The following is a 15,772-nucleotide window of genomic DNA, read 5'->3' on the forward strand; positions in this document are numbered from 1 at the left end:
CATTTCTGTGTGGAGTTTGCATGTTGAATTGTGAATGTGAATTGGGTAGGCTAAATTGTCCGTAGTGAGTGTGTGTGTGTATGTCCCAGAGATGGGTTGCGGCTGGAAGGGCATCCGCTGCGTAAAAACTTGCTGGATAAGTTGGCGGTTCATTCCGCTGTGGCGACCCGGGATTAATAAAGGGACTAAGCCGACAAGAAAATGAATGAATAAATATATATATATATATATATATATATATATATATATATATATATATATATATATATATATATATATATTTATATCCACGGTGCTCCACCGGAAAAAGGTGGTTTGCCATCTCCAGGTGAATGAGTTCAAGTATCTCTGGGTTTTGTTCATGAATGAGGGGAGGGTGGAGCGTGAGATTGACAGGCGGATCATTGCAGCAGCAGTAGTAATGCGGTCAATGTACCGGTCTGTTGTAGTGAAGCCGAAAGGCAAAGCTCTCGATTTACCGGTCAATCTATGTTCCTACTCTCACCTATGGTCATAAGCTTTGTATCATGACTGAAAGGAGAAGATCTCGGATACAAGCGGCTGAAATGAGTTTCCTTTGCAGGGTGGCAGGGCGCAGCCTTATAGATAGGGTGAGGAGCTCTGTCACTCCGGAGGAGCTCGGAGTAGAGCCGCTGCTCCTCCACATCCAGAGAAGTCAGCTGAGGTGGCTCAGGCATCTGTTTTGGATGTCTACCTAGGTAGCTGTTCCAGGCATGTCCCACCGGGAGGAGGCCTCGGGGTAGACCTAGGACACGCTGGAGGGACTATGGGCCCTATCATACACCCGGCGCAGTGTGGCGCGAGGCGTGGCGCAGTAGTCTTTTGGTAGTTTCAGCTTGGCGCAAGAGTGGTTTTGAGGCGTTGCGCTACGCTGTTTAAATAGCAAATGCATTAGTGCTCATATGTGGGCCTATAGGCGTTCTGCTCTAAAAAGGAGGTGTTCTGAGGCGGACCGCTGGCGCGTTGCTATTTTGAGAAACTATAATAGATTTTTCATTAGACCAAAACAAACCCGGTCTAAACTCCAGCGCAGAGTTGCGCCTCGCTTACACACTGCTTAATACACACAAGAGAGCAATAGACAAATATCTTTACATATGAAAAAATGTAAATATTAAGGATATATATATATTGTAGCGAGGCAGAGGGAAAACAGCGACACAGTTGGATAAGTTTACAGACAAGTCCCCGGAGGGTGCTTTATTTACAACGTGAGATGTGTGAAAACGGTGCTCTTCTTTGAGGTGAGGTGCTCTGGTGCTCCGGGAAGTAGGTGAAGGACAGTGAGTAGTCGGGTGTAGGATCGTCACGAGCTGGAGTCTGCTGAGGAGAGACAGAGAGACAAGCATTAGCACAGGGAGTCATTGGGTGAATGAAGCTCATCTTCTCCTGGCGTGGGTTTGGCTTATATGCCTCTCTGCTTGATGGCGTCCAGCTGTGAGCGATCCTGGGTTGATGATGGTCCAGCTGGGTTGAATTAGCGACCAGGGCGACGTGGCATGTGTGCGCTCGTTACAATATATATATATATATATATATATATATATATATATATATATATATATATATATATAGGATATAATAAGAATAGATATAGAATATAAATATAAAGGATTAAAATATTACAAAACATATTATTTTCTATCCTACATAAATATGAAAAATCGCTGCTTTTATGTCTTCTTCATCTCTGAGGCTTTTTCAGTTCATTCATAACAATTTGCTTTTGTATAATGTTATTATTATTAGCAGTATTATTTATTATATCCATATTTATATTTGTTTTATTAAAAACAAGCTTAGATTTGTCCACCTGTCAGGGTTTAGACCATATGGGGCGCAGCATGTGTTTTAGGATATAACTCAGGTTTTTGAGCACACTTCATTATTATTGTTCATTTATTCGTTTGCTGGAGATTAGAACTGAATTTAGAAATAGTTTTGAAACGAATATTTGCGCTTAACAAACAAAAGTATTTATTTATAGATTAATTGATGTCTGTGCGTAAAGGTTTCCCTATCCAAGAGTGAAAGTGAAAGTAGATCCATTATCTCTCATTCTCGCGCAGTAGATGCTCTGTTTAACTGTTTTCTGTTAAATAACTGTGAACTGTTTGCTTGTGAAATGCTCAGTTTTTCCACTTAGACTAACTTTGCGTCCTGTAAATAGTGAATGCACTCTTGGCGCGACGCAGCTGGCTCTTAAAGGGAATGGGAGATGAGACTCTGATTGGTTTATTCTCAAAACACACCTGTAACTCGTTAAGAAAATAAACTCAACACTTTTGTTTCCCGTCCTTAAATTAGCAAAAACGCGTCCTGACACGCCCTGAAAGCATTTGCGGCCTGCGTTTTGCGCTTTGCGCATGGACCGACAAAATAGAGCCCAATGTCTCTCAGCTGACTGCCTCGGTATAGCTCCAGAGAAGCTGGAGGACGTGTCTGAGGAAAGGGAAGTCTAAACTAAGGATTGAAAATTAATGAATGAATTAGGCAAGTTAGGGTAATTAGGCAAGTCATTGTATAACAGTGGTTTGTTCTGGAGACAATCCAACACTAATATTGCTGAAGGGGGCGAATAATATTGACCTTAAGTAACTGCTTTTATTCTAGCCGAAATAAAACAAATAAGACTTTCTCCAGAAGAACAAACATTATAGGAAATACTGCGAAAAACTCCTGAATCTGTTCAACATGATTTGGGAAATATTTGTCAGAGGAGGGCGAATAATTCTGACTTCATCTGTATCTTGAATTATTGAATATCGAATGTCTGTTCTGTGACGGTGTGCGGTCGCCATAGAGACGGTGAATGTGTGAGTGTCAGACTCAGATTTATTTCCGTCTCGGCTGGAGGAAAGTTGGCAGGTTTTCAGCGTAACCTTTTAGTAGAAGAGCTGACCTTTACTTGCGTCTCAGACTCACAGCCGACGTCTTCTGCGTCTCAGAAGAAGGGAAAAAGATCCAGAAATATGTGTGTGTCAGTAGCACACCTTTCACACAGTATCCTAACAACACACAACGTGACAAGAAATGTATCCGTCTGCACTAAAAACCAAGCGACATGATCTAATGTCATTGACAGTTAGTTGTCTCATCAATGCGTAAGGCCTTATTTCTGCTCTATTTGTGTAAAGCATCACACACACACACACACACACACACAGGTGTTAGGCACAGGCTGGTACACTCTTTACAATGTGTGTTTTTGCTCACCTCGTCATGTTTGCAGACCGTTCACACAGGAGATCTACAGGCAGAGGAGTCAACGCTGCAAACACAAATGAAGACCAGCAGAAGAAGACCAGAAGAAGACCAGAAGAAGACCAGAAGAAGACCAGAAGAAGACCAGAAGAAGACCAGTATACACCAATGCAGACACTGATGAACAAATAGAAGAACAGTTAAAGGGACAGTCCACCCAAAAAATGTAAATTCTGTCATCATTTACTCATCCTATATCAGTCACAAACCTGCCTGAGTTTCTTTCATCTGTTGAACACAAAGTAAGAAACAGTTCAACCCCAAAATTAAAATTTGCTCACTGTTTACTCTCCATCAAGTGTTTCTAAACCTTTAAGAGTTTCTTTCTTCTGTTGAACACTGAAGAAGATATTTTGAAGAATGCTGAAAACCTGTAACCATTGACTTCCATAGTACGAAAATAAATAGTATGGAAGTTAATGTTTACAGGTTTCCAACATTCTTCAAAATATCTTCTTTAGTGTTCAACAGAAGAAAGAAACTCTAAAATGTTTAAAAAATAAGAACAGGGTGGGTATTTTGATCAGAATTTTCATTTTTGGGTGAACTGTGCCTTTAAGAAATTCACAGACTGTTCTTCATACCTTCATTGAACATGTGTATTATAAACACTGACATGCCTTTTAAAAATCTACACTATATATTTTATAACTGCAGGTTAAATGTATATATACTGTGCGCCCTATATACTCAACACCTTAAAGGTACAGTTCAACACAAAAAACAGAAAATTCTGTCATCATTTACTCTCATTTTACTTGTTTCAAATCTTCATGACTTTCTTTCTTCTGCTGAACGCAAAAGAAGATATTTTGAAGAATGCTGAAAACCTGTAACCATTGACTTCCATATTAGGAAAATAAATAGTATGGAAGACAATGGTTACAGGTTTCCAACATTTTTCGAGATATCTTCCTTAGTGTTCAACAGAAGAAAGAAACTCATAAAGGAACAAGTAAAAGATGAGTAAATGATGACGACATGTTCATTTTTGTGTGATCTGTCCCTTTACGCAATACACAAAGTGTTCCTAATTATTGTAATGAACAGCTGATCACTTCATTGAACTTTTAATATACACAAAGATAACGATTTTTATTTATTTTTATGTACACTATATATTCTACCCTGCAGGTTAATTATGTGTATTTACTGTTTGCCCTATATACTCAACACCTTAAAGGTACAGTTCACCCCGAAAAACTAAAAATTCTGTCATCATTTACTCTCATTTTACTTGTTTCAAATCTTCATGACTTTCTTCCATCTGCTGAACACAAAAGAAGATATTTTGAAGAATGCTGAAAACCTGTAACCATTGACTTCCATAGTAGGAAAAATATATAGTATGGAAGACAATGGTTCTGTTGAACACTGGAAGATATTTTTGAAAAAAAAACAACAGTGGCCATTGACTTCCATAATGTTTATTTTTCCTACAATGGAAGTCAATAGTTACAGGTTTTCAACATTCTTCAAAATATCTTCTCTTGTGTTGAATAGAAGAAAGAATCTCATTAAGGTTTGAAACAAGTAAAGGTTGAGAAATTTGAACCGAATTTTCAGTTTTGGGTGAACTGTCCCTTTAAGCAATGTGCATGTATATACACATAGACACTGTTTTTTAAAATGTACACTATATATTCTATAACTGCAGGTTAAATGTATATATACTGTGCGCCCTATATACTCAACACCTTAAAGAGGGACCGTTCACCCAAAAAAAGGACAATTCTGTCATCATTTACTCTCCTTTTACTTTTTTCAAACCTTCATGAATTTCTTCTGCTGAACGCAAAAGAAGATATTTTGAAGAATGCTGCAAACCTGTAACCATTGACTTCCATAGTAGGAAAAATAAAAAGTATGGAAGTTAATGGTTCTGTTGAACACTAAGGAAGATATTTTTGAAAAAAAAAACAGTGGCCATTGACTTCCATAATGTTTATTTTTCCTACAATGGAAGTTAATAGTTACAGGTTTTCAACATTCTTCAAAATATCTTCTCTTGTGTTGAATAGAAGAAAGAATCTCATTAAGGTTTGAAACAAGTAAAGGTTGAGAAATTTGAACCGAATTTTCAGTTTTAGGTGAACTGTCCCTTTAAGCAATGTGCATGTATATACACATAGACACTGTTTTTTAAAATGTTCACTATATATTCTATAACTGCAGGTTAAATGTATATATACTGTGCGCCCTATATACTCAACACCTTAAAGAGGGACAGTTCACCCAAAAAAATGACAATTCTGTCATCATTTACTCTCCTTTTACTTGTTTCAAACCTTCATGAATTTCTTCTGCTGAACGCAAAAGAAGATATTTTGAAGGATGCTGAAAACCTGTAACCATTGACCTTTATAGTAGGACAGACAAATAGTAATGGGAGACAATGGTTCGGTTGAACATTAGAGAAGATTGACCATTAACTTCCATAATATTTATTTTTCCTACAATGGAAGTCAATGGTTACAGGTTTTCAACATTCTTCAAAATATCTTATTTAGTGTTTAACAGAAGAAAGAAACTCATTAAGGTTTAAAACAAGTTAAGGTTGAAAAATTTAAACAGAATTTTCAGTTTTGGGTGAACTGTCCCTTTAAGCAATGTACATGTATATACACAGACACCATTTTTTAAATGTACTCTACATATTCTATAACTGCAGGTTAAATGTGTATATACTGTTCGCCCTATATCCTCAACACCTTAAAGGGACAGTTCACCCCCCCAAAAAATGAAAATTCTGTCATCATTTACTCTCCTTTTACTTGTTTCAAATCTTCATGACTTTCTTCCTTCTGCTGAAGGCAAAAGAAGATATTTTGAAGAATGCTGAAAACCTGTAACCATTGACTTGCATAGTAGGAAAAATATATAGTATGGTAGTCAGTGGTTTTGTAGAACACTAAAGAAGATATTTTGGAAAAACCCGGTAAACATTGACTTCCATAGTATTTAATTTTCCTACAATGGAAGTCAATGGTTACAGGTTTCCGACATACTTCAAAATATCTTCTTTAGTGTTCAGTAGAAGAAAGAAACTTATAAAGGTTTGACTTCCATTGTAAAAAAAACAAAACAAATACTATTAAGGTCTGTGATTACAGGTTTTCAGATTTCTTCAAAATATCCTCTTTTTAAATAATGGTAAAGACCGGTAACCATTGACTTCCATTAAATTTGTTTTTCCTACAATGGAAAACAATGGTTACAGGTTTTCAACATTCTTCAAACCATCTTCTTTTGTTTTCGACAGAAATAAAGGCACTCATAAAAGTGTATATCTACCTAAGCGAGAGTAAATAGTGAGCAAATTCTTATTTTTGGGTGAACTACCCCTTTAAATCATTCTGTTTGCAATGTAATTGAAGATATACTGAAGGAAAAACCCATTGAGGTCAATAGTATTTTCCTTTTCTACTATGAATGTAAATAGTTACCGGTTTCCAACATTCTTCAGAGTATCTTCTTTTGTGTTCAATTGAAAAAAGAAACTCAGACAGGTTTTAAGCAGTGAGTAAATGATCATTGTTTTTTGGGGTGTACTGTTCCTTTAAGAGCACAGATGTAAACTGCACACAGATGCTGCGACGGTTAAAACTGTGAACGCAATGACAATCTTCAACTGTAGCAATCCAATATTCAGCGTTTCCTAATCTGTAGTCTGATCTTTATTGACTTTACATATGATTCATGTCCATAAAAGATCTCCTCAGTTCATTCCTAATGCACGTCTAGGCTTTAGGCTCCATTTGTTTCATGTTCACTCGATGTTCTTTGCTCTTTTATTTGAGTTTTTCTTTCCGCAGGTTAAATAAATGGACATGTTCTGTTCGTTCACTATGTACATAGTCGTTCTTTTTCCTTTTCCCTCTTACTGTAATGGAAATTGTGCTTTTTTTCAGTTGAACACTTTAGATATGATTTATGACTTAAGGCAAGGCAAGGCAAGGCAAGGCAAGGCAAGGCAAGTTTATTTATATAGCACATTTCATACACAATGGCAATTCAAAGTGCTTTACATAAACAAGAATAAAAGAAACAAGTAAAATAAAAGTAAAAACAAATAATAAAAATGCATAAAAACAAAACAAAACATAAAAACAGGTAAAATGTGATATGAAAGAATGAAGAAGAAGAGAAAAACATGATAGTGCAATCTGTCGGACGCAGCACAGTGCTCATTCAGTAAAGGCACAGCTAAACAGATGTGTTTTCAGTCTTGATTTGAATGTGCCTAATGTTGGAGCACATCTGATCATTTCTGGAAGCTGATTCCAGCAGCGAGGGGCATAGTGGCTAAAAGCCGATTCACCCTGCTTTGACTGAACTCTTGGAACTTCTAGTTTATATGATCCTAAAGATCTGAGTGATCTGTTAGGTCTGTATTCAGTGAGCATATCTGTAATGTATTTAGGTCCTAGGCCATTTAGTGATTTATAGACCAGTAATAATACTTTAAAATCTATTCTGAATGTAACTGGCAGCCAATGTAGAGACCTGAGGACAGGTGTGATGTGCTCTGATTTTCTGGTTCTGGTTAGAATTCTGGCTGCAGCGTTCTGGATGAGCTGCAACTGTCTGACTGTCTTTTTAGGAAGACCAGTGAGGAGTCCATTACAGTAATCCACCCTGCTGCTGATAAAAGCATGAACAAGTTTCTCTAAATCTTCACTAGAAACAAAGCATCTGATTCTTGCTATGTTTTTGAGATGATAGTATGCTGATTTACTGACTGCTTTGACATGACTGTTGAAACTCAGATCTGACTCCAGAGTCACACCAAGATTCTTGACCTTATTTTTTGTCGTTTGACCTTTAGTGCCAAGGTACGCATTTACCTTGAGAACCTCATCTTTGTTTCCAAACACAATAATTTCAGTTTTCTCTTTGTTTAACTGAAGAAAGTTTTGGCACATCCAATTGCTCATTTCATCAATGCATTGGCAGAGGGTGTCAATGGGGCTGTAGTCATTAGGCACTAAGGCTAGGTAGATCTGAGTGTCATCAGCATAGCTGTGGTAGGAGATTTGGTTCTTTCTCATTATTTGGCTTAGAGGGAGCATGTAAAGGTTGAACAGGAGAGGTGCCAGAATCGAGCCTTGTGGGACTCCACACGTCATGGGTGTCCACCTCGACCTATGGTCACCTATACTGACATGGTAACCTCTCCCTTCAAGGTAAGATCTAAACCATTTGAGGACCGTGCCAGACAACCCAACCCAGTTTTCCAGCCTATCCAGAAGTATGCTGTGATCGACAGTGTCAAATGCAGCACTGAGATCCAACAATACCAGCACTGTTATTTTACCTGAATCTGTATTTAGGCGTATATCATTGATTATCTTTATAAGAGCGCTCTCTGTACTGTGATGTGCTCTGAACCCCGATTGAAAATTGTCTAAACACCCCCTGAAGTTTAAGAACTTGTTAACCTGGTTAAAAACAACTTTTTCAATGATTTTGCCAATGAAAGGGAGATTTGAGATTGGCCTGTAGTTGCTCAATAGGGTGTTATCCAGGTTGCTCTTCTTCAAGAGGGGTTTAACAACTGCAGTTCTAAGTGAGGTTGGAAAAATCCCTGAGAGAAGTGAAGCATTTACCACTTTTAGAAGATCCATTTCTAAACAGGTAAACACCGTTTTGAAGAATGATGTGGGGAGCGTGTCAAGACTGCAGGTTGATGTTTTCATAACTTGCACAATTTCTTCTAAAATTTTGCTGTTAATTGCCATGAAATCAGACATAATGTCTGATTTCTTAAGTTGTGGTTGAGCTTGTTTGATATCGACACAACTTGGCTGATTGGATGAGCTGATTGCCTTTCTGATATTATTAATCTTATCAGTGAAGAAATGAGCAAACTCATTACATTTGCTTTCAGAGAGGAGCTCACTTGGAATCTGACTGGGGGGGTTTGTGAGTCTCTCTATCGTTGCAAAGAGTGTGCGAGCATTATTTAAGTTGCTGTTTATAAGGCTTGAAAAGAAAGTCTGTCTAGCAGTTTTTAGTTCCATATTAAAGGCATGAAGACTGTCTTTATAGATGTTATAATGGACTACTAGTTTCGTCTTTCTCCACATACGCTCAGCTTTTCTGCACTGTCTTTTCATCATTTGTACTTTCGGTGACCTTGTCCAAGATCCCTTTTGCCTGCCAGTCATCTTCTTGACTTTAACAGGAGCGATGTCATTTATGACATTCTCAATTTTAGAATTGAACAAATCAAGGAGAGAATCAACAGAATCTGCAGATATACTTGGTGCCAGCGATATGGCCTTCATAAACTGCTCACTGGTGTTCTCATTTATGCATCTCTTTCTGAAAGAGACAGATCTGTCTTTAATAGCTGGAGTGATCAATATATCAAAAAAGATACAGAAATGATCAGATAGTGCCACATCCTTAACAACAGTCGATGAAATGTGTAAACCCTTAGTTATAAGTAGATCAAGAGTGTGTCCACGATTGTGTGTGGGTCCTTGAACATGCTGAGTCAGATCAAAAGTGTTAAAAACAGTCATCAGTTCTTTTACAGCATTGATTTCTGGATTATCAATGTGAATATTAAAATCCCCAGCAATACTAAAATAATCAAATTCAGATGTTACTATTGATAACAGCTCTGTAAAATCCTCAATAAAAGCTGGAGAATATTTTGGAGGTCTGTAGATAATGATCAGTAAGATGCGTGGAGCACCTTTTAGTGCTATACTCAGATATTCAAAAGACAAATAGTCACCAAATGACACTTGTTTACATTCATACACATCTTTAAACAGGGCAGCGATGCCTCCACCTCTCCTATTAGCTCTGCAAACACTCAAAAAGTCAAAGTTTAAAGGAGCTGCTTCATTCAGAACTGCTGCGCTACAACTGTCATCTAGCCAAGTTTCAGTTAAAAGCATAAAATCAAGGCAATTTGTGGTGATAAAATCATTGACTAAAAGTGACTTATTATTGAGTGATCTGATGTTTAAAAGCGCTAACTTAACAGTTTTAGCTGTTTTTTCTATAGTAGTCTCAGATCTACATTTAATAGACACCAGATTTGAATGATTTGCTTTACGGCCTGATGAAGTCTTTGATTTTCTGTCACTTAACACAACACATATCTGCTTAGAGAAAGCTACAGACACACTGGGTTCCTGCTTGTTCTGAAAACATTTGATAAAGACACTGTTATCTAAGCAGGCCCCCGACACACATCAGTGACAGCTCTTGTGTTCACCAGCTGAAGATGGGGCGTTGTTGTTTGGGCCCTGGCGGTGTGATCGGAGGGCTCTTCCAGGTGGGCTCATAGGTGGTTGTGGAGCAGGCCGCTTTTTGGTTGGTAACTGGGGGCTTGCGGCAATGGAGTGTGAAAGTTTAGTTCCAGCACACACCAGTTCCTCCATCTTTTTTGAAAAACCCAAGAGTGGTGAACATTGTGACAATGAGAACGTGTCCGGTGACAGAGGCTGTGCATCTGGAGATTCTGTCTGCAGAAATATGTTTTCCTGAGGATCATTTTTGAGTGACGAGACTTGATGCTGTTCTGATGCGTCACAGTCTGCCTGTGTTGAGCAGAGGGCAACTGATAGTGTCTCTATCAACATTGGGTGTTTTGGCTGCGTGGCATTATCACTGTCCTTGGGTGATTCGTCAGCCACAAGTCCACTCAGGAGCTGATTTGAAGTCCTGTGGTCATCCGGACATTTGCTAGGTGTGTGTTTGCAGTTCAGTTCAGTGGCATACACAGCTGATGGATGATTGAGGGAGAAAAAAATATTGTCCTTTAGCACCTTTGCACCAAGTTTGTTTGGATGAAGGCCGTCTGATGTAAACAGCTGTCTTTGGTTCCAGAAGAGATTGAAGTTGTCGATGAAATTCAGTCCTTTCTTGTTACATGTTTTCTGTAGCCATACATTTAGACCAAGAAGCCGTGAAAACATATTTGTCCCTCTTGCAGGGAGTGGTCCACTTATGAACGGCTGAACCTTCAATCTTTCAGCTGTTTCCAAGAGCTCACAGAAATCTTTCTTGAGCAGTTCTGACTGTTCTTTCCGAATATCATTCTTCCCCACATGGATGATAATCCGTTTTGCCGTCTTGTGCTTTTTCAGAATTTCCTCAAGCTCTTTGTTTACATCAGAAACTGTTGCATGAGGAAAGCAGTATGTCATTGTAGATCTGCTCCTGAAATTCTTGATTATTGAATCTCCTACGACTAGTGTTCTTATCTCAGGTGCGATCGGAGCAGAATGCCGCTGTCTAGTCGGCCTTGAGCCTCTGTTCCATGCAGAATTAGTTGCTGGATCATGCGATCTCTGTCTGACTACATTTGGGGATTCTTCACCCATATTACTCAAAACTTCATATCTGTTCTGAAGCTGTATTTGAGTCCGAGCTGTATTTGGGGTAGAAGACGCTAATGCAGCAGCGTATGATCTGACCCCACGAGTACCCTTTGGTCTCGCACCTTGTTTATGCCAATGCTCATTTTCAACAGTTCTTTTCTGTTTTTCTGTGCTCAAAACAGTAGCAGGAACAGATTTATGGGACTCACCGGCTGTGTGCTGAGAGAATCCACAATGAAGCTGAAGTTCTGGTCGGATCGCAAGCAACTTCATTTCAAGAACTGCAATCTTTTGTAGAAGTTTGTGGCAGTTTGTACAGCAGTGAGAATCTGAATTAATCCGATCCAGAGGCATTTTCACAGCCGTGTCTTCCCGTCTCCGGAATGTAAGCAGCTGATAGCTGGTAGCGGGAGGATTGTTTAGACGGTAATTCCTTTCTTGTTAGTAAAGCTATATTCCAGAAAGTTTGTAGAATCGATGCTGATCTTCAAGCCGTGTTGTTTGAGCACTGTGCTGATAGGCTCAAGTTAAAATTAGGGTATAAGATATAAAAGCAAGAGTGCGAAGAGCGGAGCAGTGGGCAAAGACGTCCGAACAGTAGCAAAGCAGGAAGTAGCCACCCTTAGAAATTAAGCGACTTAAAGCGACCCTGAGAAATTAAGTTAATTTTGCTGTAATTTCATGACACGTTTGCATGTCCACTGTGTGCTTTTAATTTTTTTATTGTAAAGTGAACACAAACCTCTTTTATTTTTAAATCTCTTTAATGAGTGTTTCAGCCCCCATTAAATATGCACTGCTGCTGCTTATTATTATTATTATTATTATTATTAAAATAATAAAAATAATAATAAAAGGGTTATTTTGTTGACAAAACTAAAGGGTTTAATTTTATTATAACAAAATATTTTATCATAATATATAATTTTAATATTTTTTTATATTATTTTTATTTTATTTTAACCACTTTAGTTGTGCTTAAATAACCCTGATATATTTTAATTTAGTTTAGTTTATCCACTTTAATTTTGTTAATAAAAAAATTGAATTGAATTGAATTTTTATTTTTATTTTACCACTTTGGTTGTGCTTAAATAACCTTGATATATATTTTATTTTAATTTAATTTATCTACTTTATCTTGTTAACTAAAAAACCCTTTAAATTAATTTAAATTTTATTTTATTTTTATTTTATTTTACCAATTTAGTTGTGCTTAAATAACCCTGATTTATATTTTATTTATCCAGTTTAATTTTGTTGACTAAAAAGTAAAAACCCTTTAACTAAATTAGATTTGATTTTATTTAATTTTACCACTTTAGTTTTGCTAAATTAATCCGCATATATTTTAATTATTAATTAATTTTGTTATTAATTTAATTAATCCACTTTAATTTTGAAAACTAAACTAAAGAAAACTTTTATTGAATTTTTATTTTATTTTAATTTATTAAATCACTTTAATTTTGCTAAAATAACCCTATTATATTTTAATTTTACTTCATTTAATTTATCCACTTTAATTTTGTTAACTAAAATAACCCATTAATTATATTTTATTTAATAAATTTAATTTTATTAACTAAAATAATCCTTTAATTGAATTTTATTTAATTTTATTTAATTTTATTTTATTTAACCACTTTAGGTTTGCTAAAATAACCCCCTAATTGAATTTTTTGTTTAATTTATTTTACCACTTTAGTTGTGCTTAAATAACCCAGATATATTTTATTTTAATTTAATTTATATACTTTAATTTTGTTAACTAAAAAAAACTTTAATTGAATTTTAATTGAATTTTATTTTATTTTATTTAAAAAAAACAATTACCACTTTAGTTCTGCTAAAATAACCCTGTTATATTTTAATTTAACATAATTTATCCACTTTCATTTTGTTAGCTAAAATAACAATTTAATTTTATTTAAAATTAAACTTTTTTATCACTTAATTTCAGATTGTAGCCAAGAAAATATATTAAAATAACTAATAAAACAAACATAAATCTAAATAGGTATAAATAAATCCGATCAATTTATTGTATTATTATTAATTTTTATAATAATAATATTAAATACTTTATTATTATCTCGTCAGCTTCTACAACTCAGAAATCCCCTCAAGTGTTTATGTGGTAAAAGCATTCTCCCAATGTGTCAATATACTGAGAACAGATTTATTTTTACATTTACATCTGATAAACTTGAGTCTTCATGTCCAAAACAATAAATATGACGTCTCCATAATTCTGTTTATACTTCTACCAGGAACCAGTTTACATTATAAACAATTCACACTGAAATCAATTCAACCGGTGTTGCAAGAATTGTTTATAAGCAACTTCATAATGGAGAATTTGGATACATCCAAAATAGCATAATATCCTGGGCCAGCATCTTAACTAGTCAATCCCTGACCTCTTGACCTGGTCAGCGCTCTTCAGTTGTGTAAAAACAGACTCTCAAAGGTTGCTTTTTAGGACAGAGGACATCAGCTCGTTAGCTGAAATGTGCTGATCTTTTGTCTTCTAACAGATCCAATCAACAGTGTTGAACATCTCTGACGTCAGGCTGTATCTCTACAGGAGTATAATACACATGCCGGCGTTGCACAATCCAGACTAGACTGTGTTTTGAAGATGAACTAATCAATCCATTTATTTGCGCAGCGTGCCGATAAATCACTTTGAGGATGTCTTGTTTTATAAAGTGGAAAGGAGGGATCAGTCTGCGTGCGCTGATATTTACTGTTGTTATTCTCAGGTTTCCTGCCAAACCTGCTCTGGATTGTGTGTGTTTTAGGTGCTTGTTATGAAGCGGATTGGAGACGCACACAGATTTCCTGCTTTAATTTATGCTGCGAACACATTCTCTTCCTCTGTCGTGCTCAATAATGTTTGACCTGTGAGGTCTGGTCATTATTCAGATGTAGATTCTGCAGAGCAGTTTCCTGTGCTGCTCAATATCCAACAACACTGCTGGATCAGCCGTATTTCACTCAAGTCAAGTAAAAAAAAAAAAAAAAAAGAGTTCAAATGGCCAAATTTTACAAGATAAAGCCTTTTATAAAGTTAAAATAAAGTAGTGCTGTCAAAAAAAAAATGAATCGTGATGTATATTACACATACATACACAAACCGGCCACTTTATTAGGTACACCTTACTAGTACTGAGTTGGTACTTAATCCTTTGTGGCAGAGATTCAACAAGCTACTGGAAATATTCCTCAGAGATTTTGCTCCATGAGAGCATTACACAGTTGCTGCAGATTTGTCGGCTGCACATCCATGATGCCAATCTCCCGTTCCACCACATCCCAAAGCTGCTCAATTGGATTGAGCTCTGGTGACTGTGGAGGCCATTTGAGTACAATGAACTCATCGTCATGTTCAGCAGTCTGAGATGATTGAGCTTTATGACATGCTGCGTTATCCTGCTGGAAGTAGCCATCAGAAGATGGAGACACTGTGCTCATAAAGGGATGGACATGGTCAGCAGCAATACTCAGGTAGGCTGTGGCGTTGATGCTCAATTGGTACTAATGGACCCAAAGAAAATCTCCCCCACACCATTACACCACCACCACCAGCCTGAACCGCTGATACAAGGCAGGATGATCCATGCTTTCATGCAGTTGAGGCCAAATTGTGAGCCGAGCATCCGAATGTGTCAGCAGAAATGGAGACTCATCAGAGCAGCAACGTTTCTCCAATCTTCTATTGTGCAGTTTTGGTGAGTCTGTGTGAATTGTAGCCTCAGTTTCCTGTTCTTAGCTGACAGGAGCGGCACCCGGTGTGCTCTTCTGCTGCTGTAGCCCATCCGCCTCAAGGTTGGACGTGTTGTGTGTTCAGAGATGCTCTTCTGCAGAGCTCGGTTGTAGCGAGTGCTTATTTGAGTTACTGTTGCCTTTCTATCAGCTGGAACCAGTCTGGCCATTCTCCTCTGACATCATCAACAAGGCATTTGCGCCCACAGAACTGCCGCTCACTGGATATTTCCTCTTTGTCGAAGCATTCTCTGTAAACCCTAGAGATGGTTGTGCGTGAAAATCGCAGTAGATCAGCAGTTTCTGAAATACTCAGAGCAGCCCGTCTGGCAGCAACAACCATGCCACATTCAAAGTCTCTTAAATCCCCT

General features: G+C 37.1%; 1 long non-coding RNA gene across 1 annotated transcript; it reads right to left on the reverse strand.

Annotated features, from left to right (window-relative positions):
- Positions 1-1,190: 1,190 nt before the first annotated feature.
- On the reverse strand, positions 1,191-3,377 carry LOC147841245 (uncharacterized). Its single transcript, XR_015503743.1, has 2 exons — positions 3,238-3,377; positions 1,191-1,344 (listed from the first exon to the last, which is right to left on the reverse strand). It is a non-coding gene; the product is annotated as an uncharacterized LOC147841245 (long non-coding RNA).
- Between the last annotated feature and the right edge of the window lie 12,395 nt (positions 3,378-15,772).

The sequence above is a fragment of the Danio rerio genome, chromosome 12, assembly GCF_052040795.2.
Source record: "Danio rerio strain M-AB ecotype USA chromosome 12, GRCz13ab, whole genome shotgun sequence".
In the NCBI taxonomy this organism is placed as follows: domain Eukaryota; kingdom Metazoa; phylum Chordata; class Actinopteri; order Cypriniformes; family Danionidae; genus Danio; species Danio rerio.